The sequence below is a fragment of the Mesoplodon bidens genome, assembly GCF_964165515.1.
Source record: "Mesoplodon bidens genome assembly, chromosome: 1".
NCBI classification, from domain to species: Eukaryota; Metazoa; Chordata; class Mammalia; order Artiodactyla; family Ziphiidae; genus Mesoplodon; species Mesoplodon bidens.
Genome location: NC_138176.1, coordinates 209,003,118 through 209,030,712, shown reverse-complemented (window position 1 = coordinate 209,030,712; position 27,595 = coordinate 209,003,118). Strand labels below are relative to the sequence as shown.

Below are 27,595 nucleotides of genomic sequence, written 5' to 3'. Positions count from 1 at the left end.
AAAAAAAAAGGAATTTTTAAAAAACGAAGATAGTTTAAGAGATCCCTGGGACAACACCAAATGTATGAACATTTTTCTCCCAGAAGGAGAAAAAGATGGGCGGGAAGTGGGGAGTGAGCTAAGAATCTATTTGAAGAAGTAACAGCTGAAAAATCCCCTAACCTGGGGAAGAAAACAGACGTTCAGGTCCAGGAAGTACAGACAGTCTAAAAGAAGATGAACCCAAAGAAGAACACACCAAAACATTACAATTAAAGTAGCAAAAATTAAAGATAAAGAGAGGATCTTAGAAGCAGCAAAAGAAAAGCAACTAGTTACATACAAGGGAATGAACATAAGACTATCAGCTGACTTTTCAGCAGAAACTTTTCAAGTCAGAAGGGAGTGGCACAATATATTCAAAGTTACAAAAGGAAAAAACCTACAACCAAGAATACTCTACCTGGCAAGGTTATCATTCAGATTTGAAGGAGAGATCAAGAGTTTTACAGATAAGAAAAAGCTAAGAGTTTGGCACCACTAAACTGGCTTTATAAGAAATGTTAAAGGGACTCCTCTAGGCAAAAAAGAACAGGTCACATAGAAATATGAAAATTATGAAAGGAAAAATCTCACTGGTAAAGGCAAGTATACAGTAAAGGTAGTAGATTAACCAGTTAGAAAGCTAGCAGAAAGGTTAAAAGACAAAAGTAGTAAAATCATACTATATCCACAGTAAGTAGTTAAGGGATACATAAAAAGATGTCAAATATGACATCAAAAATATTCAATGTGTGCTTCCCTGGTGGCGCAGTGGTTGAGAATCTGCCTGCTAATGCAGGGGACACGAGTTCGAGCCCTGGTCTGGGAGGATCCCACATGCTGCGGAGCCACTAGGCCTGTGAGCCACAACTACTGAGCCTGAGCGTCTGGAGCCTGTGCTCCGCAACAAGAGAGGCCACGATAGTGAAAGGCCCGCACACCGGGATGAAGAGTGGCCCCCGCTTGCCACAACAAGAGACAGCCCTCGCACAGAAACGAAGACCCAACACAGCAAAAATAAATTAACTAATTTAAAAAATATATTCAATGTGAGGGGGGAATAAAGTAGGGTGATTAAAATGTGTTTGAACTTGAGAGATCGTCAACTTGAATAATCATTTAGACCTTTTTCCAGATAAGACATACAGATGGCCAAAAGGCACATGAAAAGATGCTCAACATCACTATTCATCAGGGAAATGCAAATCAAAACCACAATGAGATACCACCTCACACCTGTCAGAATGTCTACCATCAAAAAGTCAACAAATTAGAAGTGTTGGCAAGGATTTGGAGAAAAGGGAATCCTGGTGCACTGTTGGTGGGAATGTAATTTGGTGTAGCCACTATGGTAAACAGTATGGAGGGTCCTCAAAAAATTAAAAAATAGAACTGCCATATGACACAGCAATTTCACTTCTGGGTATTCACCCAAAGGAAAAAACAACCCACTAACTCAAAAAGATATATGGCACACCAGTGTTTACTGCAGCATGGATATGGAAGCAACCTAAGCGTCCACCAATACATGAATGGATAAAGGTGATAAAACACACATACACACACACAGAGGAATACTACTCAGCTACAAGAAAAGAATGAAACCTTGCCATTTGTGACAACCTGGATGGACCTAGAGGGTATTATGCTAAGTGAGAAAAAGACAAATCTCATATGATCTCACCTATATGTGGAATCTAAAAAACAAAAGGAAAACAGACTCATAGATAACAGAGAACAAATGGATGGTTGCCAAAAAGGAAGGTGCTGGGAGGCGGGCAAAATTAAGTGAAGGGAATTAAGAGGTACAAACCCTCAGTAATAAATGAGCCATGGGGATGTAATATAAAACATAAGGAATATGAGCAATAACATCATAAAAACTTCGTATGGGGACAGATGGTTACTAGACTTATAAAGTGGTAATCATTTCATAATGTATTCAAGTATCAATATTCAAATAATGTATTCAGATAATAACTTTCTATGGGACAGATGGTTACTAGACTTAAAGTGGTATTCATTTCATAATGTACTATGTAGTATACCTGAAACTAATATTGTACGTCAACTATATTTCAATTAAAAAAAAAGACTCACAATAAACTTTCGTAATTAAGACAGTGTAGCATTACTACAACAGACAAACAGACCAATGGAACAAAATTTTAAAGCTCATAAACAGATATACACATATATACATACAGACACATATATAGTATACAGACATGTATAACAGACATATTACATCTATAACACATAGACATTTATAACATACAAGTAAACATTTATAACATACATATAGACATACACATATTTAAAAGAGATGAAATAAATGGACAGTCACTCTGAAAGGAATGGACAACAAGGTTATGCATGTGGAAACAGAATTAAATTGGACCTTAACTCACACCTCACAATATTCAATTGCAGATGGATTAAGGATATAAAAGAATATCATTATGACTTTAGGGTAAGCAACAGTGACTTAAACAAGGGACTGAAAATGTAAGCAATAAGGACTGGAAATTTTGGGTACATTAAAATTGAAAACTTCTGTGGTTAAAAGCTGCCATACAAACATAAAATAGACAAAGCACAAGTCAGAAAATATTTGCGATGCATTTAATTCATTTTAAAAAATTAGTATTCACAATTTAAAAATATGATCTTAATAAGATAACACGTTAATCTTGGATATCAGAAAATATTTAAGAAATTTGACAATATGAAGCATAGGTTAGGAGGTGGCACAACAGGAACTATTATATGCTGCTGATAGGAGTTTGAACTACTTTGGAAAACAATAGGGCATGATCTTAAAAATTTTTAATGCATTTTTTCTGTGACCAAGCAATCCCATGTTCCTTGTACCTGTGTATTGAGACAACAGAAGAAGCCCATAACATCATTTTTTATAATAGCAAAAATCTAAGAAAAAACCATCAACAAGAAAATGGCAAACTAACCTGAGAAAATGGCAAACTAACCTGTGGTCTATTCACCAAAAGAACATCACAGAATAATGAAAATAAGTAAAATACAGCTTTGGGCACCATGGATAAATTTTAAACACGCAAGTTTGAGAGAGGGAAAGTAAAAATATACAACTACTGACAGACTGATATTTTTATAAAGCTCAAAAATACACTGTTCAGGGATACACAGGTATACGGTAAAAAAAAAAAATTAAATAAGTGAATAATGAAGACAAAACTCAGGTTAGTGTCTATTCAGATGGAAAGGACAGAAGCAGAATGTAATTGAGGAGTACACAGGAGGCTTAAAAGGCATTGGTATTACTTTGTTTCATAAAGTAACTAGTAGATGTAAAATCATTCACTCTATCATTCCTTAAAATGTACACGTGTTATGGACCCTTTAACGTGGAAGAAATGTTTCATTTTAAAACTTACATTTTAAAAAAAGAACAGGAATCAGACAACTTAGTTTCTGCAGCTCTGCTACAATACAAGGACATTTTCACAAAGCACAAAACCATCTTAAATTTTATTTTACATATCAAATCACTTGAATGAGATCTTTTTCTTAAGGTCATTTCTGCCTTTGACTTCAAGGGTTGTGTAAATTAATTGCTTCTTCCTTAAATCATTCCTGTTGTTACAAAGAACCAAAATAACAAAACAAAAAAAATGATTAGAGTTAATTTGTATTTATTTTACACATTTTATGAAATTATATATCAAGAGTAATGGTCAGTACTTCTAAGTAGTAAAAACTCCTGCTTTTGTTTTTGTTTTTAACAAAAATAACATGAAGCACGTTCCCATTTATTCAAAATTACTTTATTGTTTGGGTCTTTCACATTTTGTTTTGTCTTTTTCTGAACCTTATGGAAATTTAATGGATATAATTGAAATATTTACTAACATACCTAAAAATATGAGTAAAATTAAAAAGATACCCTACTGGTAGGATTATAAATTAGAATGATTTCACTGGAACGCAATTTGGTGTTATATATAAAAGCCTTCATAAAAATATTCAAATATCTATTCATAAAGATGTTCACTGCAGTATTATTTATAATGAAAAACAGGATAAAATATTAAAAATGAATATTTTCCAGTCATTAAAATATTTTGAAGCATATTTAATGATGAGAAAATATTCATAATGTAATTTCAAGGAAAAATAAAATTAAGATGACAACTTCACAGTTTTTTAAAATCTAAAAATACATAAGAAAAAGGGAAGGAAATATATCAAAATAATAAATAACAGACTCCAAGTAGTGCAGTTTTCCTTTTGACCTCTTCCTATGTTTTAAAAAGTTTCCATCAAAAATATGTTCATTTAATAATTAGTTTGAATTAGAATGAATTCTGAACTTTGGGATATAACAAGCTTTTTTTTCTACCAGTTTAGTGAGCATAGTTTAATAGAAAATTTAAATTCTGATTTTTTTTTCTAGAGAGCATTAAATATTCTGAATGCAATATGACAAAGACTCCTTTTCAGAATTAAGAATAAAACATATATACAACCAACTAAAGAAGTACGTTTGCTGAAGAATTTTCTAATGTCACTGAGGCAAAGAAAAAAATTAGGGCACTTTTGCTTATTGCTAAGGGAGTAAAATGACACCAAATTTATCTAGAATTAGCCTTCACTTCATAAAGAAAAAAGAGAAAGATGGAGGGAGGAGGGCACAAAGGTCCCCAATCAAAAAAGGTGGCTTAAATATCTCTGATGCATCACTATACAAATTTGCTTTCAACACAGAACAAAGAGGAGTCTTGTTTTTTTGTTCTTCGATAAAGTACTTCCAAACACCTCCTTGCTTTTCTTTTGTACAGGTATTATACAGGTTATGAATGTGAGTTTTAAAATAGCCTTAACATCTCAAAAAACTATTTTAATACACAGAATAGGAGAATAGGAGACAGAAATAAAAGTTTCAAAAGGGCAACTTGGAGACTTTCAGAAAAAAAAAGCTATTAATTTCTAACTGCAGTAATAATATTTGAAACAGATGTCTATCTACTTTCAAATCCAAACTGGATCATGGTTTACACAGTTTAAAAAAGCTTTAATTAAGGCTCTGCAATAGTGTAAACTGATCATGTCATGCAACTAAATGCTCGCTTAATACTAACATCTCTTCAAGCTCCACTAATGCTAAACTTAACCAGACTTTTCATAAATCATCAAGCAAAAATGTCAAATTAATAAAAACATACAATTTATCCTCTTATTTCATTATATGTACTTTTTTTTAGAAGCAAGCGTTTGAAATAAAGATGGAAGTATCCCAAAATGAATAAAAAGGGAAGGAAATACTTTGTTTCTAAGAGCTTCTTGTTTCTAACTAGGCACTTATATTTTAATACGAATATGTGTGACCTAAAACATTTTGCCTTTGGAAGCATTTTGTAAGAAAATTATTTCTCATGAAAACTGATCGATCAGCTTTGTAAATTTTCTTCATTCCGTTTTAGTAGAACAATATCATACAGGTACCTCAAAGTAGGCTGAGTGCCAATGCCACTTAAAGACATCTAAAATAAAGGACAAGACTGAACATTCATTGAATAATGACTGTATGCCAGGCAGAGTTCTAGGTACTTAACTCCCACAGCATCCTTACCGAATAGTACGCCTACTGTCCCCATTTCACAGATGAGGGCAATGAATGGAAGAGCCAGGATACAAATGCAGGTATCGGACTGCATAGTCCAGTACAGAACATCTATGTTGGCTTTAGTCAAAATACAGAAGAGAATTTTCCCCCATTTCATGTCCTAGAATGCACTTATATAGCAAACACAACAAATGGTACATTTTTTAAAAACCCTAAGGCTCCTCACATATTCTCGAAGGGAAAATTTCCATAATTACAAGGAAATAAAGATTATATCCATACAAAGTAGGGAAGGCAATCAGTCGATCAACACTGACCAAGCATCTTTTATGGTATATTCCATACTGTGAAATATGAGGAAAATAGAGAAACAGAAGACAGTTTTTGGTGAGGATACTAATTACACTAACAATTCAGGAAACTAGTAATTATAAATGGATACAGTGCAGAGCATTTAGAATGGAAGAAGGCACAAACAGAGTAAAGGAAGAAAATGAATCCAGTAGAATGGGATTAACAGAACCTCTTCTGAAAATGAATCAATTTTCCAAAGAAGGAAAAAGCACAAGAATAGTATCAGTGTGAGAAATTCATACGTAAAGTGATAAATGTTGGGCATAAAGGTAATCAGATAATTGTTTTCATTTTCCAACTTCCAAGACGACGAGTCCATATGAAGGGGATTTGGCTTACTTGTTTCACACTTTCTCATTTTTGATTCAAGAGTTTTAGTATCATGAACTCTAATCCATTCACTATGGACAAAACATTTTCAGCATTACTTAAGAACGTCAACTTTTTCCTTATCTTGTTTCCCTTATCTCATAAGAGCAAACAATTCATGTAAAACAAACAACTCTACAGTTTTCAGTGGAGGCTTCCTGCTTTATATCAACAGTAAATGCTCTAGGATGAATTTTTAGGGGCTTTGTTTTCTCAATTTTATTTTACTTAGATTGGTAAGCATAATTTTCCTCTTAGTATAGATTCTTGCAACACATACTGACATACTATAAGGAAAGTTGCACAGAAGCACACTAGGATTAAAAGTTTGTTATGGATAATCTAAAATTACCACTTAAATCTTCACACATATAAAAATAATGGAGTTGACTGTTCTACGAAAATATAGTTCTTGGGACTTCCCTGGTGGCAGTGGTTAAGAATCCGCCTGCCAAGACAGGTGACACAGGTTCGAGCCCTGGTCCAGGAAGATCCCACATGCCGCAGAGCAACTAAGCCCGTGCACCAGAACTACTGAGCCCGCGTGCCTAGAACCCGTGCTCCGCAACAAGAGAAGCCACCGCAATGAGAAGCCCACGCACCGCAACAAAGAGTAGCCTCCGCTCGCCGCAACTAGAGAAAGCCCGCGTGCAGCAAAAGACCCAACGCAGCCAAAAATAATTAAATAAAAAGAAAAAAAAAATCCTACCAGGCTTAAAAAAAAAAAAAAAGAAAAGACAGTTCTTAAAAGTAACTAATCAACTGGAAAATAAGAATATATCAAGTTGCCTAGACATTTAAAGGAATCTGAACATTAAACCAATCCTGGAACAATATGAAAAAAGAATATTTTAGAAAGAGAATAGAATGGGCATTAACTTCTCATAGAAAGAACCAGGTTATCTGCGCATCTAAACCTGGTTCAGTCCTTGCTTTTACATTAGAAATAGCTTTAAAAGAGAATACTTAGTATGGGGCATCACAGAAACAAAGGTAACCAATAAGGCACACAGAAATAATCTCTCATTAATTAGTGAAAAGTTATAATCACCAAATCAAATTTATCATATTGATGGCATGCTCTGCATATTTTACCTTTAGTAAAATTAGCCACTATAATCCAATACAGTCAAACTGTAAACTGAATCTGGTTTCTGAACAAAACCATTTCAACAACTGCCTTAAAGTTCTTAGAAAATAATTCAAAGAAAGTAGTACAACAGTATTGATTGCAGAGTTACTTCCTACTAACCAAAATTATTTACAACCCACAAGTAAAAGGTTTATTTATAAAAGCATATAGAACGGTACACAGTAATAATTATATGATTTGTAAGTATAAGTCTCTTATGTGAAGAATTATAAAACATCCAAGGTGATTAGCTTTGGAAAGGACTTAATTTGTGAACACTGTTTTGTCTCAGAAATTCCAAAAACCACCGGAAGGAAAAAAAAAAAAAAACACAAATCAGTTACAGTGCCTTGCTCTAAAGAAACTAATGCCATACTGTAATTATTAACCATGATAAGATTTGCCCATTTGGGTTATAGAATGATAGCATTTCAAGCCAGAAAGACCTTAGAGAATTGGTCAGTCTTTTATTTAAGTGATCAGTCTCAGGTTCCAAAACCAATTATGGCCTTACCTATCTCTCAATCGTGTGCTGTTCTCAACATACTACGTGCCTCTCCCCCCTTGAAAGAGAGAACAGATGTAAAATGCTAAAATAATAATAAATGTACTGAAACATTATTACTCTATCTCATCCATTACTGTGATGAGAAATTGCAAAACAAAAATTATTTGACCTGAGGAATGAGAACACAAAGAAGATCTGAACTATATGAGATTACGAAAGTTAAAGTAAAAAATAATCAACTAGCCCTTCCTTATTATATGGTTTCATAATAGAATTATGAAGGATCATTCAACGATTTAAGTGGCAGGTAAAATTAAAACAAATAAAAGGAAATACCCTTGACACGCATAACAACCCTCCAGAATACACAAGGTCACAGAACAGAGGTCGCATCGTTAAATCCAGTAACATGATTTTACAATAATCTGGATCATTAGTGAAGCAAATATCTGATTATTTATGTTCAACATAAATATAATTTTCCGTAATGGAAAAATTGTATTTTGGAATATAAAGAGTCACTAAGGAAGCTTTCTGTTTGTTACAAATTGTACCATAACTTAATGTTTTTGTGATATATGTATGCCTTTGGAAAATCAAATGGTGATTACTGGACTAGCAAAAATGTGCTGATTTAACATATATGTAATATTTGTAGTATCAATTTTTTTAATTTACCATTTCACTTTTAATGCCTAAGTCCATTTTAAACTTTGATTTCCCCATAGCATTTTTTCTCCATGTCAAATACAGGTTTCATGTGGTTATTTTGGAAACTAAAGATTTCTTTAATTTAACAACTCTGCCTCAGCTAAGCTCCATGGTCACAGACAACAGACCCCATTTCATTTAAACCTGCAAAAAATAAAAGTGTTACGCTTAAAATAAAGAAGAGGTTTTATGATTCCTTGAAAACCACTGTAGTCATTTCATTTTCACTCTAACACATTCTGACTAATAAGAATAGAGAAAAAATATAGGTGATATCTCTATTACAGATGATGACCCAGAGTCCACTTAAATGTTAGAAAAAGTGATTTCAAGATCAAACTCTCCTCGAAGGTTTTTACTGTATTTTCAGTAGATACCTTCTGGTCCCTCCCAATGACCGAACTTTTGCCAAGCCCCCAAATTCAATGTTTACCATGAGGTATATGTTATGGTGTTTCCATCAAAATAATTTTTTAAGTTTATTAATGTCATTTCAGATAAATTGATCAATTTTAAATGATTTTTCATCATTTGCATCTCTATATTCTTAGCAAACTGCCTGAGCTATTTGATTTCCGAAATCCACTAAAACATGTCACTACATTTAACCCGTGTTAATGCCCTCCATGTCCCTCTCCCCTGCCATCTCCCCTGCCCTCACAAAAAATGCACACATAAAAAATGGGGATTAAATGGAAGTCAGTTTAAGTAAAAATGTGGTAACTTTTTTTTCTTTTTTTTTTGCGGTACGCAGGCCCCTCACTGCTGTGGTCTCTCCCGTTGCGGAGCACAGGCTCCGGACGCGCAAGCTCAACGGCCATGGCTCACGGGCCCAGCCACTCCACGGCATGTGGGATCCTCCTGGATCGAAGCACGAACCCATGTCCCCTGCATCGGCAGGCGGACTCTCAACCACTGCGCCACCAGGGAAGCCCAAAATGTGGTGACTTTTTACTTAAGTTTTTACTTAGCTCACAACACCTTCCACATTGCAATTACCTCTCTTACAGTTGTGCATAGGTCTCTTCCTTCCTTCAAGGGACTTTCGAAGCTCTTGGACCACATGGGCTTAGTTCTGCTCATCTTTGTATCATCAATAACTAACACAATATCTGGCTCTAACAGCCCTCCATCATTGAAGCACATATTTAGAATCAGACACCTACCTATCTTAGAATCCTGGACTAACAACTGCTGTACCTCACTATGTCTTAAGTTTCTTCATCTGTAAAATGGGGATGACAATCACCATCTTAACCATGATGGGCTTCTTTAGCTCACTGGCTGGAACACAGGAAAGTCTCAAACACGGTAAACTCCTTTTTGCTTGCTTATATATAATTGCATTTCAACCATCAACATTAATGCTAAATTTCATCTTTCATCCACAGCCTTTCAAATTTCCCCAATTCAACGTTATAATTATTTCTTGGCAATTTGGCAAATTTGTGAGGTCTATATATGCTAAAGCATAAGCTCACAGAAGAGTTTAGCAAACAATGGTAAGGGGGTGGGGGGATAGCTTTGACTTTGTTCAGGGGTAATCATGTGTTGGCATAGTAAAAGCTGTGTGGAGCCTCAAGGGAGAAAGTAAATATAGTCCACCCTATTTTTTTTTAAAAAGCCCTTGACAAGGTACTACCACGAAAGTTACTAAAAAGAACTGAGTTGTTATAGGATTAGATGAACTTTTAACTGGAGAAACAATGACTACAGTTAAAAAAAAAAAAAAGCATCATTTTGGCAAGAAAACTATAAGTAGGGAAGGTGCTAGAAGTGGTCTTATTTAACATCTTTATAAATGATGTAGAAGAGGAAATGTAGATTAAATTTTCCAGGTCTGCAAAAGAGACTGTTTTTCCAGTATGTGAGATGCCAAGTCAGTGGGATAACCTACAAGATTTCCAAAACTTTATGAGTTACTAGGAGGAAAACATCAAATAAGATTGAAAGTGGAAAACTATAGGGTTATACATGTAGGGGAGGAAGTATACAGAGATTGAACTTCTTAGGGTAAATGGGCCTTAGTTGTCATAAAAAGGAGCATAGAAGTCACTGTGTTAATTGTTCCCATAGCCAACAAAGGTAACAATGGCACTGATATCACTCAAGAACAAAAAACACGACGTTTCTCCCTCCTATTTAAAACCACAGTTCATTTTACTTAAAACGCTACATACAGTTCTAGTCTAACACAGCCTAGCACTCCAATACCTGCTAAAGAATGAAAACTTATAACTCTAATTTCACCAAGAAAGAAGAGGAAATAATGACTTAGAAACTGAGGAAAATCCAAACAAATAAAAATAAACGATCCAGTGGACCAAAGGACAGCCCTGGGAAGAAAAACAAGATAGGTGAGCATTCTTTCAGTCTAGAAAGGTGACAGTTACAAGGAAACATACAGCCTCTATACAACAATGGAGAGTATGGACAAGACATAGAGAACTAAGCAAATGCTGTTGTAGCTTCAAATAGAATACACAAATATAAAGCCAAGAAGTTAAACAAACTGAAAAATTCTCATCGGTTCCAAAAAAGACAGCACTGGTTTATATTGAGGAAAACTAAGATATTTGAAGGATATAATACTAAATCTCAAAAGGGAAATCATGGAACACCAGTCATACCCTTCCCTAACATATTCCCTGATGGCATCACCTAAAGACAGAATAACAGACTGACTCAACTTGGCACTTCATAAATGTGCTCATTGACTTTTCATTTTGTCGTTCCCGTATTCCATCTGTTTATGCTCTGCATTTATTTTTTGATAGTGTATCATCTATGATTTTAAACATCTTTCCCCTTAGAGCAAGACTCAAACTATCTCTTTGACACATATGGCATCAAGTTTATTCATAGTGCATAAATATTTAGTAATTCCATTTGTAAGAAAGACATTAATCACAAACTAAAGATATAAAATATTATTGTTAAACTGCATTATACCTTCCAGGTTTAGGAGAGATGAGCCAAAAAAGGAATTTACAGTCTCGTGCTAAGCCAGGCTGCATGCTAGTGAGTTATAATAAAAATGTTTAAGAATGTATAACAGCTTTCAAACCACAATTATAAACACATAAAATTTCAAATAAAATAGGAGCTAGAGAGTACTTGGTAAAAACCTAAACAAACATCTATAATTGCATTACATATCAAAGAAATGCATAAAGGAATGAAAACTGTCAAGATCCAAGTTATATCTAATAATATGTTTTATATAATATGTGCCATTTTTAACTTTTTTAGCCACGAGAACCCATGTCTTTCAATGTTTAAAACATGGACATTTCATAAAAATAGTATTTGTGAAATTATATAATTAAATAAGTAATTTCATAAAATAGAATTGCATTTTGCTATTATCATTCTATAATATTATTAAAGTATGTTAAGATTATCTACAGAATACCAAGTCATAATTCCAGTTATGCCAATTTAGTCAAAACTCTAATCAGTCAGAGGATGGTAAAGCTAGGAAAGGTCTTGAAAATATCCTAGAGGTTCAGGATCATAGAAATGAGCATACTTTTACCCCCCCTAGCTCAGAAAAAGTAGTCAGATGAAACAGTGTTTTCAAATCAAGTGCAAAAGTGAGAAAAAGTAAGGGGTGGATGGAGAGTGGGAAGATGGAGAGTACAAGAGAATACAAATGAGCATTCATGTAATTCACAGGCCTGAGGAGAAAGAGAGCTGCAACTCCAACGATTCAGATTGTGGCAGATACAGGCAAAGGTTTTTTTTTTTTTTTTTTCCCCTTAAGCTAAATATGTTTTCAGTATCTTTAAACTGCTAAGTAGGAAGTATTCAAGAAACAAAGGCATCAAGTCATAGTCCTGGTCCAACCATATAATATATATCCCCACGCTGTGGATCACAAAGGATAAATTTCACATCTAAAAAACTTGAAGATTGAGTTTTTCTGAGCAATTTTCAAATTCTTCGTGGCTCTGTGAAATAACAATGTAAGAGAGAATGTAGAAAAAAGTAGTATAGAAAATGTATGCACAAAATCTTTGATGTGTCTAAAGTACAGATTGTTTCAAGGCAATATATTTGTAAGAAGTTTTGAATTCTCTGCGATTTTTAGAAACAACAGTACCTGCTTTTATTAGTAAAAGGTGTCAAAACAAACTGTACAAAACATTTTTGGGAAGAGATTAACTTATACCTATGACTTTTATCTCAGTCTTAACATACTCTACAGAATGCTAAAAATGATGAAATTTAGATAATTTTAAGTTATAGAATTAAGAATTTCTTACACCCTCTTTAGTTAACGAGGAAGCATACATTATTCCATAAATATGCATAATTATGGAGTAGGAAATGCCTAATTTGCCTACATAAATTGCAAGGGTTTGACGACTGAAGCAAGGAGTGAATCAGGTCCATTGAGAATTACTAAGAAAAACATAATCAAACATAAATGCCACAGAATACAAAGATCATTTTCCAAATTGGTTCCAGAAACAGCTCCTAGGTAAATTTCCATGAAAAGCTAATTTAATTCAATTAAACAGTATAGCATGGTTTTCTTCTTCAGAAAGAATTTAAATATTTTCATTTGCTACAGATGTTAAAGATAAGTGTTTTAAAGACTAATTGATTTAATCCTGAGAGAAAGATTCAAAACTGTTGAAGTATACTGAATGGAAAAGGACTTACTGAGCAGATATATTTTAATTACAACAGCATCCATCTTTTATAAGGTACACAGAGTAAAACCTACAACAATCAGTATTTTTAAAGTCTTTACATTATGTACTGACATAAATGCAACATTGTTTCTCACTCAAAATTATAAAATTACAGGACATGATAAAATACTCAGAGAATGTTTGTCCTCCATATTAGTATATTATTTGAATCCTACACCTACAACATGCAATGGAGGGAACAAATTTATCATTTAAAAATTAAATAATAGTTAAATTTCTTCTGGAATAATTCAGGTTTCCCTGGATAACTTTTCCTAGTTAATCTCAACATTATATAAGTTCACTCACAGTCACTCAGGATGAGTAAGTAATGGCTACAAAGCAGCCTGGTCATGGATTCTTGTGGGTCCATCTGGCTGCTGGCTAGAACACTGGAATGACTCATAAATGAAGCAACCTGAGGTCACCTACTTCAGGTCTCTTAAACAGAATAGCCAACTGCTTACCAGGTGGTTCCAATTTCCAAGAATACTTAAAATGAGAAACTCGTTCTAGATACACCATTTTATTTTCATATTGTCTCTGGCCACAGAATTGGGTAAGTAAGGAAAGAAGCTCTTCTGAAATGTAGATTACCAATTATCTGAAGGCCAGAAGTCACTACATGTCTGGGATTGAGAATATTATATAAATAAAGTCAAATGAAAAAGAAAGGCAGGACACAAAGCCATATTATATTATGCTCCCAATTTTGTAAAGAAAAAAAAACCCCAAAATGTTAATAAGAAGTTATTTCTGTGTGGTAGAAGAGAGTGATTTTAATTGCTACAATTCTCTGAATTTCCCAAGTTCACTTCAAGGAATATGTATTCTTTATTAGAAAAATACAACAGTAAGTAGTTTTTCAAAAGACCTGGCTCAGTGAGCCCCAGAGACCCTGAGTACACTTACATCTATACAGGCAAGAAGTCTTTCCCTGGGTAATGAAGAAAAACATTCATTTTACCTTTAAAAATAAAAAAGGGGAAGGACGGGGAACAGGAACTGGGTTCCCACTCTATAATAGGTGGGACAGGTAGAGGAACAAGTCCTCTCTCTCCGGAGACAATAAACTGGTGAAATGTTTGGCCAATTATTTGTATCAATTTTTCCAAAAGTGTGTTCTGAGGAACATTAGTCCAATGATATATGGAGAAAAAAATATCAATATAAGTCCCAAGGTCAAATACCCCTTTTGGGGATGGTCACAATGCCTATGAGCATAATTAAGGCTCAGAAAAGGCTTCAGTTTAAAAATATCAGCAATTCCCCGATTTCTTTGATCATTTATTTACTTATCGAATGCTTCTGTGGTGTTTACTATGTACCTGACATTGCTCTCAACACTATACAAATATTCACCATTATAATCCTCAAACAAACCTATGAAGTAATCACTATTATTGTCATTCCCAGCTTACAGCTGATGAAGCTGAAACACAGAAGGTTCAGGAACTTGCCCAAGGTCACACACCTATTAAGTGATAAAAAAGCAGTCAAACTCCAGAGTCTCCACAGTTCAGCAGTAGGCTACGGTGCCATCCATGGGATCCTTCTTAGGCTACACAACCTGACATTCCCAAAAACCACTGTTCCGTGGAACAGATCATGAAAACAATGCAATCAAGTAAAGCATACTGTTATATGTAAACTGTGTATGTGAGTTAGTCGGACAGCTCATACTGCTTCAAAACTCTAATTTCTCACTTAACATGTGATGAGATAGAATCAAGTTGCAATGGTGTTAGGCCTAAAAATTTCTAGAATTACTAAACAAGAGAAATTTGGTTAGATTGTGTTACCACTCTGTGGCCATTTAATAAATCACAAACTTGATTTGTAAATATTATGTTTAGTTTTTTATTTCTTGTCCCCTTCCCAATCCTCAACCCAAGTAAGGACAAACGTCTGCCTTTTTGTATCCACGCCTAGCACAGGGCATGGACCTAAACCGTGACTCTACACATATGCACTGTGTTAATAAATGAATAAAAAAGTGAGTGAAACAACCAAATTACATATGTAGAAGGTTTACAGACTATCAAGTAAAAAATTTAAGCCAATAAACTGGTTGACAGAAAAGTATTTACATAACACGATGTAAGTTTTCTGTGCCATTGCTGCATGGATAGAAGCATATAATTTGGGTGGAAAGCAGATGTCCAAGAGAGTTAAGGGGAGCCAACTGCTCTTATCAGTCGAAGAAGGCTCCAAAAAGGAGGTGGCTGTCAGAAGCTGAATCAACAGAAAATGGGACCTTAACTGTTACAACTTCTGATAAACTGAACAGGAGTTGTTTACAAACAAACAATTTAATAAGGTATAGGTAGGAGTGCAAAAGAACCTGAAGGGGGGCTTCCCTGGTGGCGCAGTGGTTCAGAGTCCGCCTGCCAATGCAGGGGACACGGGTTTGTGCCCTGATCAGGGAGGATCCCACGTGCCGTGGAGTGGCTGGGCCCGTGAGCCATGGCCGCTGAGCCTGCGCGTCTGGAGCCTGTGCTCCGCAACGGGAGAGGCCACAACAGTGAGAGGCCCGCGTACCGCAAAAAAAAAAAAAAAAAAAGAACCTGAAGGGTAGTGTAGTAAATCAGGGTAGTAAAAGCAAAGGAACTAACTCCAGAGATTACTGGACTCCTGAGGGAGAGACTGACATAGAGGTTACCTGGACTTTCTGTGCAGAGACACAGGCAGTCCAAACTGATCACGGAAGCAGCAAACTGAAGAATCAATACCCTCTTCCCACCCTCCCTCTGATCTCCCGCTGGAGGTCTCCAGTGACCTAAGCCATCTGGAAATCAGCGTGGTTCAGCCAGGTATCGTCCTGGGCAGAGAGCACAGAGTAGAAGGGTTGAGGGCAGATGTGGAGAGACAAACAGAAGATATCTGACATAGAAGCCAATGGGTATAATGCATGAGGTTTTAGCAAAATAAAGTTAGACAGGAAGGAGACGACAGAAGAGACTCTTAACTAACTGAAAAGGATCTAAAGAAACAATGAAAGAGAACTGCTAGATACATAAAAGCAAAGTAATGCCAGCTGTTTGTAAGCCCGTTTGAGTAGGGCACTACACTTGTTAATAAGAGGAGGATCTGGGGATAATCCCCCATTACGTGTACTATTAGGGCTAAATGTTGATTGGACAACAGCAGAACAGTAGCCTGTTCCCAGAAAAGAAACTGATAATTTAGTACCTTTTATAGATGGCTGTAAATTCTATTAGTTAGATAAAACTCACTGATTTCTATCAAGAGATTAATTTAGACAAAGGCACCATCATTACAGACTTCCTTGGAATCCCTTCAGATTCGTAAATCAACAAATTAACTAGTGACAGCTGTGTCTGTACTTGTTTAAGTCCATATCTATGTAACTGCTATAAAAATGACAAAAATGTTTATCTCAAGACAGCCAGGCAAGAAATGTTATAAAGAGATATATTGGATTGTATCTCTTTTCCTTTAGCCAATAAGTAAGTGCAACCTGCTGAAAAATCATTTCCAAACTTGCTACTTAATATCTTCTAAAGTTGAAGGCACATGCAGCCATATACTTGTTGAAAGACAGGAAAAATAAAGTCAGCAGAATCAAAACTACGGGTCTCTAATAGACTGTATCCAACAGCGTTCCACAAATATTTACTAAATGTTTACTATACAGCAGCTCTTTGGAAAGGGCTGGGATGCGACGGGTGAGATCCAGATCTAAACTGTGGACTTTACAGTTAAGTCTTTCAAGAGGCATGCAAAGTTTTCAAAGTTGAGGGGTAGAAAAATATGACACTCAAACATGATTAGAGGAATTCTGACTTGCTTCCTTTCCTCTGTAACCAGAACACAAATTTTATGTACAATGAAGTGCAGAGATGTTAGCTGGAAGACCCAAGCACCCCCAAGTAGTTCAAAGGTCACTCTGAACCCTAAAGAACCTTGTCACAGCACTTCCCAAAACACCCTGCAGCCTCCAAGTCAAGACACTTGCTTGCAGCCCAGGAGATATTTGAAGGAAGGTAAAGAGGTGACATCTGGAAACTGTAAGGTGTCGAGGTCTGCAATTTAAAAGTAAAAGCTCAAAAAGAGTCATGCACCACAATGTTCACTGCAGCTCTATTTACAATAGCCAGGACATGGAAGCAACCTAAGTGTCCATCGACAGAAGAATGGATAAAGAAGATGTGGCACACATATACAATGGAATATTACTCAGCCATAAAGAGAAACGAAATTGAGTTATTTGTAGAGAGATGGATGGACCTAGAGTCTGTCCTACAGAGTGAAGTAAGTCAGAAAGAGAAAAACAAATACCGTATGCTAACACATATATATGGAACCTAAAAAAAAAAAAAAAAGGTTCTGAAGAATCTAGGGGCAGGACAGGAATAAAGACACAGACATAGAGAATGGACTTGAGGACATGGGGGGAAGGGTAAGCTGGGACAAAGTGAGAGAGGGGCACGGACATATATACACTACCAAACGTAAAACAGATAGCTAGTGGGAAGCAGCCACATAGCACAGGGAGATCAGCTCGGTGCTTTGTGACCACCTAGAGGGGTGGGATAGGGAGGGTGGGAGGGAGACGCAAGAGGGAGGAGATATGGGGATATATGTATACATATGGCTGATTCACTTTGTTGTACAGCAGAAACTAACAGAACATTGTAAAGCAATTATACTCCAATAAAGATGTTAAAAAATAAAAGAAAAAAATAAAAGTAAAAGCAACCACTGAACCACTGGACTGCTGCAATGTAGATCAACTGCAGCGGGGGGCACGGCGGGGACCACACACCATGACTCGTGATTCAGCCCAGTGACTCTTACTCAGAGATGAGAACAATGTCTGATCAGTCTCTGAGGGTTCCACCCTTGGCCGAACCACCAAACTCTGCTAGATCCTTCTCACAGCTTCCCACATCATCTTCAGACATTCTTGCTCACACTACAGACAGACATGCTAAGTCACATTTGCTCACTTCTGTTTAAAATCCTCCAGGGGGACTTCCCCGGTGGCGCAGTTGTTAAGAATCCGCCTGCCAATGCAGGGGACACGGATTCGAGCCCTGGTCCGGGAAGATCCCACATGCCGTGGAGCAACTAAGCCCATGCGCCACAACTACTGAGCCTGCGCTCTAGAGCCCGTGAGCCACAGCTACTGAGCCTGCGTGCCACAGCTACTGAGCCCACATGCCACAACTACTGAAGCCCGCGTGCCTAGAGCCCGTGCTCCGCAACAAGAGAAGCCACTGCAATGAGAAGCCCACACACGGCAACGAAAAGTATAACCCCCGCTCACCACAACTAGAGAAAGTCCACGCAGAGCAACAAAGACCCAACTCAGCCAGAAATAAAAATTAAATTAAAAAAATAAAAAATAATAAAAAAAATTTTTTTTAATCCTCCAGGGTGGTTCAATAAAATGTACTTTGGGGCTTCCCTGGTGGCGCAGTGGTTGAGAGTCCACCTGCCGATGCAGGAGACGCGGGTTCGTGCCCCAGTCTGGGAAGATCCCACATGCCGCGGAGCGGCTGGGCCCGTGAGCCATGGCCGCTGAGCCTGCGCATCCGGAGCCTGTGCTCCGGATGGAAGAGGCCACGACAGTGAGAGGCCCACGTACTGCAAAAAAAAAAAAAATGTACTTTGAATAAAATGCATACCTTTTAACGTGGGCCTGGCAATCTCTGTGACCTCATTTCTACCATTTCCCCTAACTGCCAGTGTGCCCAGCTTACTGATGCTTTAGAGACACTCTTGATGACCCCTGTGCCCGAAGTTCTCCCAGATCTTCCCAGGGCTGGCTCTTTCTTGTTCAGGAACATCCTGAGGCCTTCCCTGGCTACCTCATATAAAGTATCCCCAGTCATTTGCTGTTGTATCACCCTGTCTTAGTTTCCTAATGGCAATTTCCATTATTGAAAATTATCTTACTCAATGTGCTTGTTTATAGTTCACTGTACTTCCACTCTCTAGAACGAGAGTTCAGTGACAAAGATCTTGTGCCTCTCGTGGCTGCAATGTCCCAAAGTATATAATAACGCCAGGCAGAGAGCAGGCACTCAAACGTTTAAGTAAAGATGAATGTAATTAAGATAACTGGTATGTAAGTAGATGTTCTAAAACTCATGAAAACAGGTTAACTGCCTGATGTAAATCATGCGTTGCCTTTCTTATCTTAATACTACAGATGAGCTTTACAACTACTCAGAAGTTAACATAAAATGTCCCTGTCCCCAAATCTTCACTTCTCTCTCCAGATTCTACTCCTAAAAAGTTTTAGTTTTCCTTAATTTTAATTATTAAAGTGTGAGGGACTCTGAAATGTATGTTTCTAGCCCTGGCCCCTCCCTCTCCCTGAATTCTGGCCTGCCTCTATATATTATAACACCTGTACTTCAATTTCTGTCATCACATCAAATCTGTCACAGGGAAACCTGAAATTAGTATCTCTCAGGCAAAAGCAATTTCTCCTTCTATCCTTAACACTTTTATCAACTATCCTCCAGATACCCAGATTTAAAAACTAGAAATTATCTTGATTATGAAATTCAAGACCTGGAAGGGAGATTGGAAAACAAGTGAAGTGGTCTTCAAGCTTTTTTAAAACTACGTTAGCCCTTTTTCTAGCCCTTTTTCAAACAAAAGCTCACAGGGAAGTCTGACGTGTAAAAGAGATGAATCTACAGTTGTTCTGGGTTAAACTGGTAGTCTCTGAAGAAAAACTTCAGAAAGAGCTCTTAACCTGATCCAAACGGCATTTTTCCCTCCCCACCCCTCTTCAACATACACACTGAAAGTTACAGAGGAGACCACTGAAGTCCAGAGAGCTTACATCTTCTTCGCAGGTAGAACTATCAGTCTGCCCAATATGACAGTTAGCAAGCAGAACAGTGCTTAACACATAAAAGCACTTAGAAGGCAATGTTCTCAAAGACAAATATTACCTCCATGCATATGTATAACAAGAGTTATTGCAGATTGATACATTTCATGCATGACTTTTATTGGTTGGCCTGAGAAGGGATTTTCAGAGTTGCAACAATTGTTTCCTTCTAATAATACATTTATCCACTTCTAGTGGAAGCAAGCAAACATGAGTCCAGTAAAAAGAACTGTGGCACAGTGACTATAACATAAGATCTCAGCTGTATAGCCTACGTGGCTTCATTGTCTAGTTTTGAGCATGGTTTTCAAATTCTTTGGTCCTCATCTGCTTCATCATCCATACTGTGTGATGAGGTGCTTTCTACGACTCTCTCAACCCTCAGTCTATGTGCCACTATTATACCATACTAAAGTATTTCCCTTGAGCTACTGCATCTACAAAGGGTTAGAATCCCAAGTTAGAAACAAACTGGCAGAGAGCAAATCATCCTTCGAGGATTTTTTGAGTGTCACATGGCATGTAATGTGCCAGGCATCTGAAATGCAGAGAAGATAAGAAAAGGACACTATCCCACCTCAATGAGAAAACAGCCAGAGGAAGAGCCAAGCAAGTAATTACATGGCAGAGGTGAACATGGAGGGAGGCGTGCATAGAAGCCGGAGAGGCAGAGATGGGGTGGCTTACAGAAATTAGGAAAGGTTCTGCTGGGTTGGAGTACATAACAGTCGACTTTAGATTTAAATGATAAATATGAGTTGAGCGCTGAGTAAAAGTAAAGGGTGCTACATGTACCCCCCAAAAATCACATTTTAAACTGCCTTATACTTTTAAATAAATACCACAATCAGCATTTACTGTAACAAAAATAATTGTTCAGGCCATCTCACACAGCTTTCAACGTTGATGAAGAAAAAAATTAAGTCAATATCCTTTTAATAAAGATTATTTAACGACTGGAACATTTTGAAGGGCATATATGAACATACCATGCGTAGAGGCAGCACGTCACTCAGAGACAAAAATCTAACAGGGAATTTCAGACACCCCTGCCCAGGCTAAATGTTATGCAGCACCTGGCAGACAAGGTGGCAAAGCCCCTATAAAGAGTGATGATTCACTAACATGACATCAATCAAGATTTTAACTCACCGAAAACTAACATTTTGATTTAAAATCACAAATCAGTGCCACTACATCAGCAGACCCCAGCACATGAGTAATGAGATCAAATCAACTCCTATCTTGTGACCAAAAGGAAAAGGTGGTTTTCTAAATGGTAATTCAGATTGGACAAATAACACACTGTATCAAGTTTTAGAGCCCTAGGCCATATTTTGCTAAAAACAAAGGTACATTATGCATGACTAAAGAAAACAGTGAAAATCAGAGCAATTAATTTCCCAGCTATGTTTCCCATAAAAAAAAAAAACATCGCTGCTATGATTTGCTTACAGCACACAACCTTTTTTTTGCATCGTACAATGATCTAAGTGTGTAATAACCTGCATATTTCACTAAGACGTAATATCCTTCAAAACATCCTTAGAGTGAAAGTTTTCCAAAGAAATTATTGATCTCTGGAATGTCTCGTGTTTTAAAATTACTGACAAATCCTTTCCTATTTTCTTTGCAGTTAGAAATAATTCTTCTTGATCACCAGAGTGTAAAGAGGTATAAGAGTACAAAGACTGAACATTTTCTTAAAGACAAGTGTCCCAGTTGACACAAGACATTTCCCACGATTTTCCCAAAACAATAATTAGGAGAGCTGTCACTAGGATCCTAAAAATGTATGTAAGAAAACAGTTATTAGTTGGCATCAGTTTAGGATAGCAAGAAATTTCCTTAAGTGCTCTTTCAAATATTATTTTCAAATACTTTTCAATTAATTCGTCTCACTACTGGTGGAGCCTTTTCTGTTTCTTTCCAAAATGCAGGAATCTTTTCTCAGGTGGATCTGCTTCACTGCAGATATGTTTGGTACATTCACTTTATATGTCAGGGGCAGTAAGCAGCTCTCTTCTGTTTTCTTTCACTGGCACTTTTGTGGCTGCTCAGTCACTGACCTCACCTTGGTGGAAAGGTGACTAAGAAAAGAGCAATTCCTAATAACTCAAGGAAACCAGTGTTCCCATGTCTGTGGAGAACAAACACGAAGGACCCAAGATCCTGCTGGAGTGGTGCAGCTCAAAACGAATAAGGCACCGCACTGAACAACTTCCAGAGGATCTTCTCTCATGTCGAAAATCCTAACACCGCAAGGAACCGACAGAAATACGGAGCCCTGCCAGAAACGGGGACGAGTAGATTGATGGGTGCAGAGAGCGAGAGATAGGGGAGAGGAGAGACAGTGAGACAAGAAGCAGAAAGTCAGCCTCTAAATGAGAGAGACACCGAAAGTGTGCGCTCTCAGGGTGGAAGATACGGAGACCGAGAGGGAGGGATACATTGAGAGACATGAGACGACAGAAAAGGAGGTGGGAAGAAAGAAACGGGGGGAGGGGGGAGGGAGAAAGACAGAAATAAAGGGAGGATGGGAGGAAGAAGGCAGAGAAACACTGAGAACGTGAGAACAACAGACTGAGAAACAGAAGCACTAGCGGCAGAGTCAAGCCGGGTCCGAGGCACCGGGACCAGCCCGCTGCGCACTTTCCCCGCCGCGAGGCTGGGTCTCGGGAGGCGTCCGGGGCAGGTGGCTCCGCACGGAGCTGGGGGCCCGCGGGTTCCCCACCACCGACTCCGAGGCTGCCCTCCGCCTGCTCCCAGGTCCCGACTCCCCGCCTCCCCGCGTCCCTCCTTCCCCAACTCCGGAGCACGTGTCCCGCCCGCGGCCGCCTCTGCCCCCCGCTTCTCTGCTGGCGCGGGAACGAGGTCCGGGGGTCCCGGCAGAGCCGCCAGCGCACAAAGCGCGGGCAGCCGCCGCCCCACGCCCGTGCGGCTCGCTCTCCTCCCGCCAGCACGCCCGCCCGGCCCCCGCGCCCGGCTGCCGCTCGGCCCGCGCCGCCCTCCGCCCTCCCGCCGGCTCGGCCGCCCCTCGCACGCCAGGACGGCGCCCGCGCGCCCGCCCGCGCGCCTTACCCTCCTCTGCGCCCCGGCGCCGGTGTCCTCGGCGCCGCGGTCCCGGGTCCCCCGCCCGCTCCCGGCGCCCCGCAGGCCCGCGCCCGCTCCGCGCCCCGCCGTCAACTTCTGGCCGCCGTGGCTGCTCGGCCGCCGCCGCCGCCGCTGCCGCCGCCTCAGGACTTTTTTTTTTTCTTCTTCTCGCTCCTCGGCTGCCTCTGGAATTTTTTTTTTTTTTTTCACTTGCCCTCTCCAGCTCCCACTAGTGATTGGAGCCTGAGAGCCAAGTACTTAGCGGAGGGATTACACTTCTCGACGCGCTTGGAGCTGCCCCAGAGCCGCCGCCCGTGCTTGGAAGGGTGAGCAGACCTGGGGAGCCCGGTGCCGCCCACCCTTCCGCTGCCCTGCGTCCCCTGCATCGAGGGGGACCCTCCCAGCTCAGTCTGCCTCTCAGAGCCTCACCTCGATTTCAATCACAGATGCTTTCTCGGTCATGCGTAAGACGGGGTTTCCAAAAAAACTAGGTTTGAGGAACAAAAATTCGTGGGATTACTGTACCTCGAGAGCCGGAAGGGGCTCCCAAAGATGATCTAGCGCAGTGGACTGAAACTCTTCAGGGCCCCTGACACTTCTGAGAAGTTGATAAGACGTTAACGCACCTCGTAAAAAATACACGTACATGCCAAATTATGCCTGCAGTTCTGGGCGAGGAGTGTAGGAACCCTGAAACACAGGTGGGCCTCCTCGGGAAAAGAAATATTTCCTTTCTTCAAATATTTTTAAATTGTCAAAAAAAAAACACCTCCCATTTGTATTTGATGAAATTTTACAATTAGCATGTTTATTTTGAAAAAGTATGTACTGTCTTTGTGGTTTCCTTGCTAAATCGGTAAGTGTTGAAATATTTTCTGCGGAGGTAAATATAAATCAAGCTAGTCCACAGTCTTTCAGGAAACTTGGGGAAAATAGTTAACTTTTTAAAATCAGCTATTTTGCCAACTGTATCTCCCAGGGAGACATGTAATAACTTCCAATTTTTCCCCCCAATGTCTTTCAGCAGCCTATCCTCCAGAATTAATTTCCTCCTTTTGTAAAATTTTTCCATCTTCCAAATACATTGATAAACCCTCTCTAGTCACCATCAAGTGTATGATTCAAATAATTTAATACAATTTCACTCTGATGCAGTTTTCCAATTTTTTCACATCTATTTCTATTGTCTAATTCTTAGCCTACCATTTTCTTTCAACTCCTCCCTTTTCTTAAATTATTCCTATTAAATGATTTTATGTTAAACATTAAATCCAATCCTTTGAAGGTATAAGAAATTCAGTTGTGTATAAATGTACTTTATGCAACTCCCACTCAGGAGCACGTGGTGCTCCAGGCATTTATTGATGAGTCTGTGAAACGTGGGCACATTTTCCTCAAAGACATGTCAGGGTCCCCACAAAACTCTACTTGCCCCATAACAAACCATGATATTATCTGAACCATGATAGTATCAGGACTAACCTGCATTCTGGTTTCTGGTGCCAGGCTGGAAGAGGAAGGTTCTGTTTGACATAACACTAGAAATTTTCCAAAACAGGTAGCATTTGTCATTGGCATCCTCTCACCTCTCTTATTCAGCCTTCATTCTAATCCTTAGTACCAGTAATCAATTATCTCACTGTCCCCAGAATCCCAAGGTAGAATCCACACATTTTACCCTTACCACCAAATTCTCTCTGCTCCTAAATTACCTTCCTCGTTGTTCTCAAATTTCCTATCATCTCCATCTTCTGACATTAACTAGGTTTAAAGATGGTTTAAAGAGGAGATCAAGCTGATTGAATTGATCCCCTCTACTGTGTGAATTCCTGGTGACTTTTATTTGACAAATGTATCTTTTCCTCTTAGAGTTTCAATCCTCACAAATTACAGTGAAATAACTGAGACATTAAAAAAGTTTTGGAGTAGAGAGTGTGTGGGTTGCCCACATGTTTTCAGAAGCTGTACTAAGAATTGGCTTACCTCTACTCAGCAGATAGCCTTCTAAGCATCTACTGGACATAAAACTAATCCAGAGAGTACAGGCATCTCTGGGTAGGGAAGACAGAGATTAAATGAGATATTTTAAAATTCCAAATCAGAGGAATAAAGAAATTTCTATAGGTTTTCATTTAAAAAAAGCACTCTGGGTAAGACAGAATGAGAGAGGAAGTCAAGGAAACTCTTTGAGGTACACCTTAGAAGGTAGCATTTCAATAGGCAGGGATGAGGAATCTGGGGTATAAGCCATTCAACAATCTCCTTTTACTGAGTACCTATGGCATGCCATGCACTGGTGTTTCAGATTTAAATCCTGTCCATCCCTTCTTGAAACCCTTAAGAGACATATATTTTTTAAAGATTAGAATATTACAGGAGAAATACAGTAATCAGTACATGAAAGCACATCTATTGGAGCACAGAAAAAGGAACTATCCTGCCTGGGAATGGCAGGAAAAACTGCATGGAATAGTCCCATTTTATCAGGGTCCTGAAAGATCTTTAGAGACCAAAGAGCCATTAGAAAGAGAATAAGCATTCTAAGTAGAGGGGACAAAATAAAAAAGCATAGTGCATTTAGGGAGCAACTGGTAGCTCAGTGCTTCTACCCAAGTTATGAGAAGGTGCAGCAGATACATCTCAGGCTAAGCAGTGTTCAGGAATGACCTTGTCAGATAGGCCAATGAAATAGGTGTTTCCTTGCTAGGTGATAAGGAAACATTGGAGATTTTTAAACCAAGGAATTACATGGTGGATTAGGACTTTCAGAAGATCATTTAGAAGTACCTAGAGAGGGAGAAATGGAAGCACAGAACCAACTAGGAGTCTGTCGTGTAAAGAGTAAAGATCTGAACCAAGATAGTGACATGGCTACCGAGATCACTAGCAGACTTGGAAAGCACCTGAGATAGAGTTGTAGAAGCACATTCCTTGGCCTCACAGCCTGGGATGGTGGTGCTTTTAAAGGCAATAGGGATCACTGAGGGAGAAGCTACTGAGAAGAGGAGGGAAAGGCTCAGTTTGGTGGGATGACAAATCTGAGCAAAAGCACAATTTCTCTTTTCGTCCAGTTGTTAAAAGTAGTAAATCATCTAAAAGTTCCAAGTATCTCAGGAGAGGACACCAAGGCAGTAAAAGCCAGAGCTCTCATGGAATTTGCAGGCTTATTTCCCACTGAGGAAGACATTTACCCAGCTCCACTGGACTCAAACTATTTGGGGAATTTACATGCAGCTCAATAGGACAGACCTGAGAAAGTGATTAGGTGAGCTTGCTTCTCTGCTTTCAGCTTCCCCTTTCTGCAACTGTTTCCTCTTCACTGCCATCTTTACTCTCAACATCTTTCCCTTTTCCACCTCCCACTCTTCCAAAACTATAAAGGATCTGACCACCATTATTATTTTATCATAAGTCAAGGCATACTACAGTAACATTCTAGAGTGTGCTTTTAAGTTATCTCTCTCTAGATGTGGCATAAAATATTCTCTCTTTTGAGATATCTTAGGAATCAGGTGAAAGAAAAATTTCAGCAGAAGAAAAATCTTTTTCTTTCCCTGTGATTTATACTGCCGTGGTTGTCTTAGAACCCACTGCTAATGCATTGACCCTACATACACAAAATAAGAGATTAAGCCTCTCAACTGGTATTAAAATCCTTGCTTGTTAATATAAGAATGTATAAGTATTGGCAAAATGTGTACTTCTATAACAGAAGCCAAATTTATCAATTACCCTGTGCTAGGCACACTACTAAGTACTTCATACATATGAACATATTGAGGTCTCATAACAAGGTAGGTACTATTTTCTTCCCAATTTTACAGATGAGGAAATTGAGGCAGAGAGAAGTTAGGTAACATGCTCAAGGCCATGCTACCAATTGCAAGAGGCAGGATATGAACCCAGGCAGTGTGGCCACAGCACCTCAGGCTTATTCAGTGTACTAAACTACTCTGCAGCCGTGAGAACATTTTTAAGTATCCGATGAACAGATACTAGGCAAAAATACCTAAAGATTTTGAATGTAAGACAATATGTGAGCCAGATCCTAGAAAGTATGGAAAAACAAAGTACCTGAGTCCTTTATATTTTATTAAACAGTTTGCTAAGTGTCTTAGAAAGCTAGCACCTGGGTTAAAAGCTGGTGATGCCAGAAACATGGGAAGCAATAGGGTCTGTGGCTTTTGAAATGTCCCTCTCTGGGTCAGTATATAATGCTTTT

At 38.5% G+C, this 27,595-nt stretch overlaps 1 protein-coding gene across 2 annotated transcripts in view; it reads right to left on the bottom strand.

Annotated features, from left to right (window-relative positions):
* BMPR1B (bone morphogenetic protein receptor type 1B) overlaps positions 1-23,956 on the bottom strand; it is a 424,295-nt gene extending 400,339 nt beyond the window's left edge. For both annotated transcript variants that reach the window (XM_081251050.1, XM_081251051.1), the window contains exon 1: positions 23,362-23,956. The gene's annotated coding sequence lies outside the window, so the exon portion shown is untranslated. The remainder of the gene's footprint in view (positions 1-23,361) is intronic.
* Positions 23,957-27,595: the final 3,639 nt, after the last annotated feature.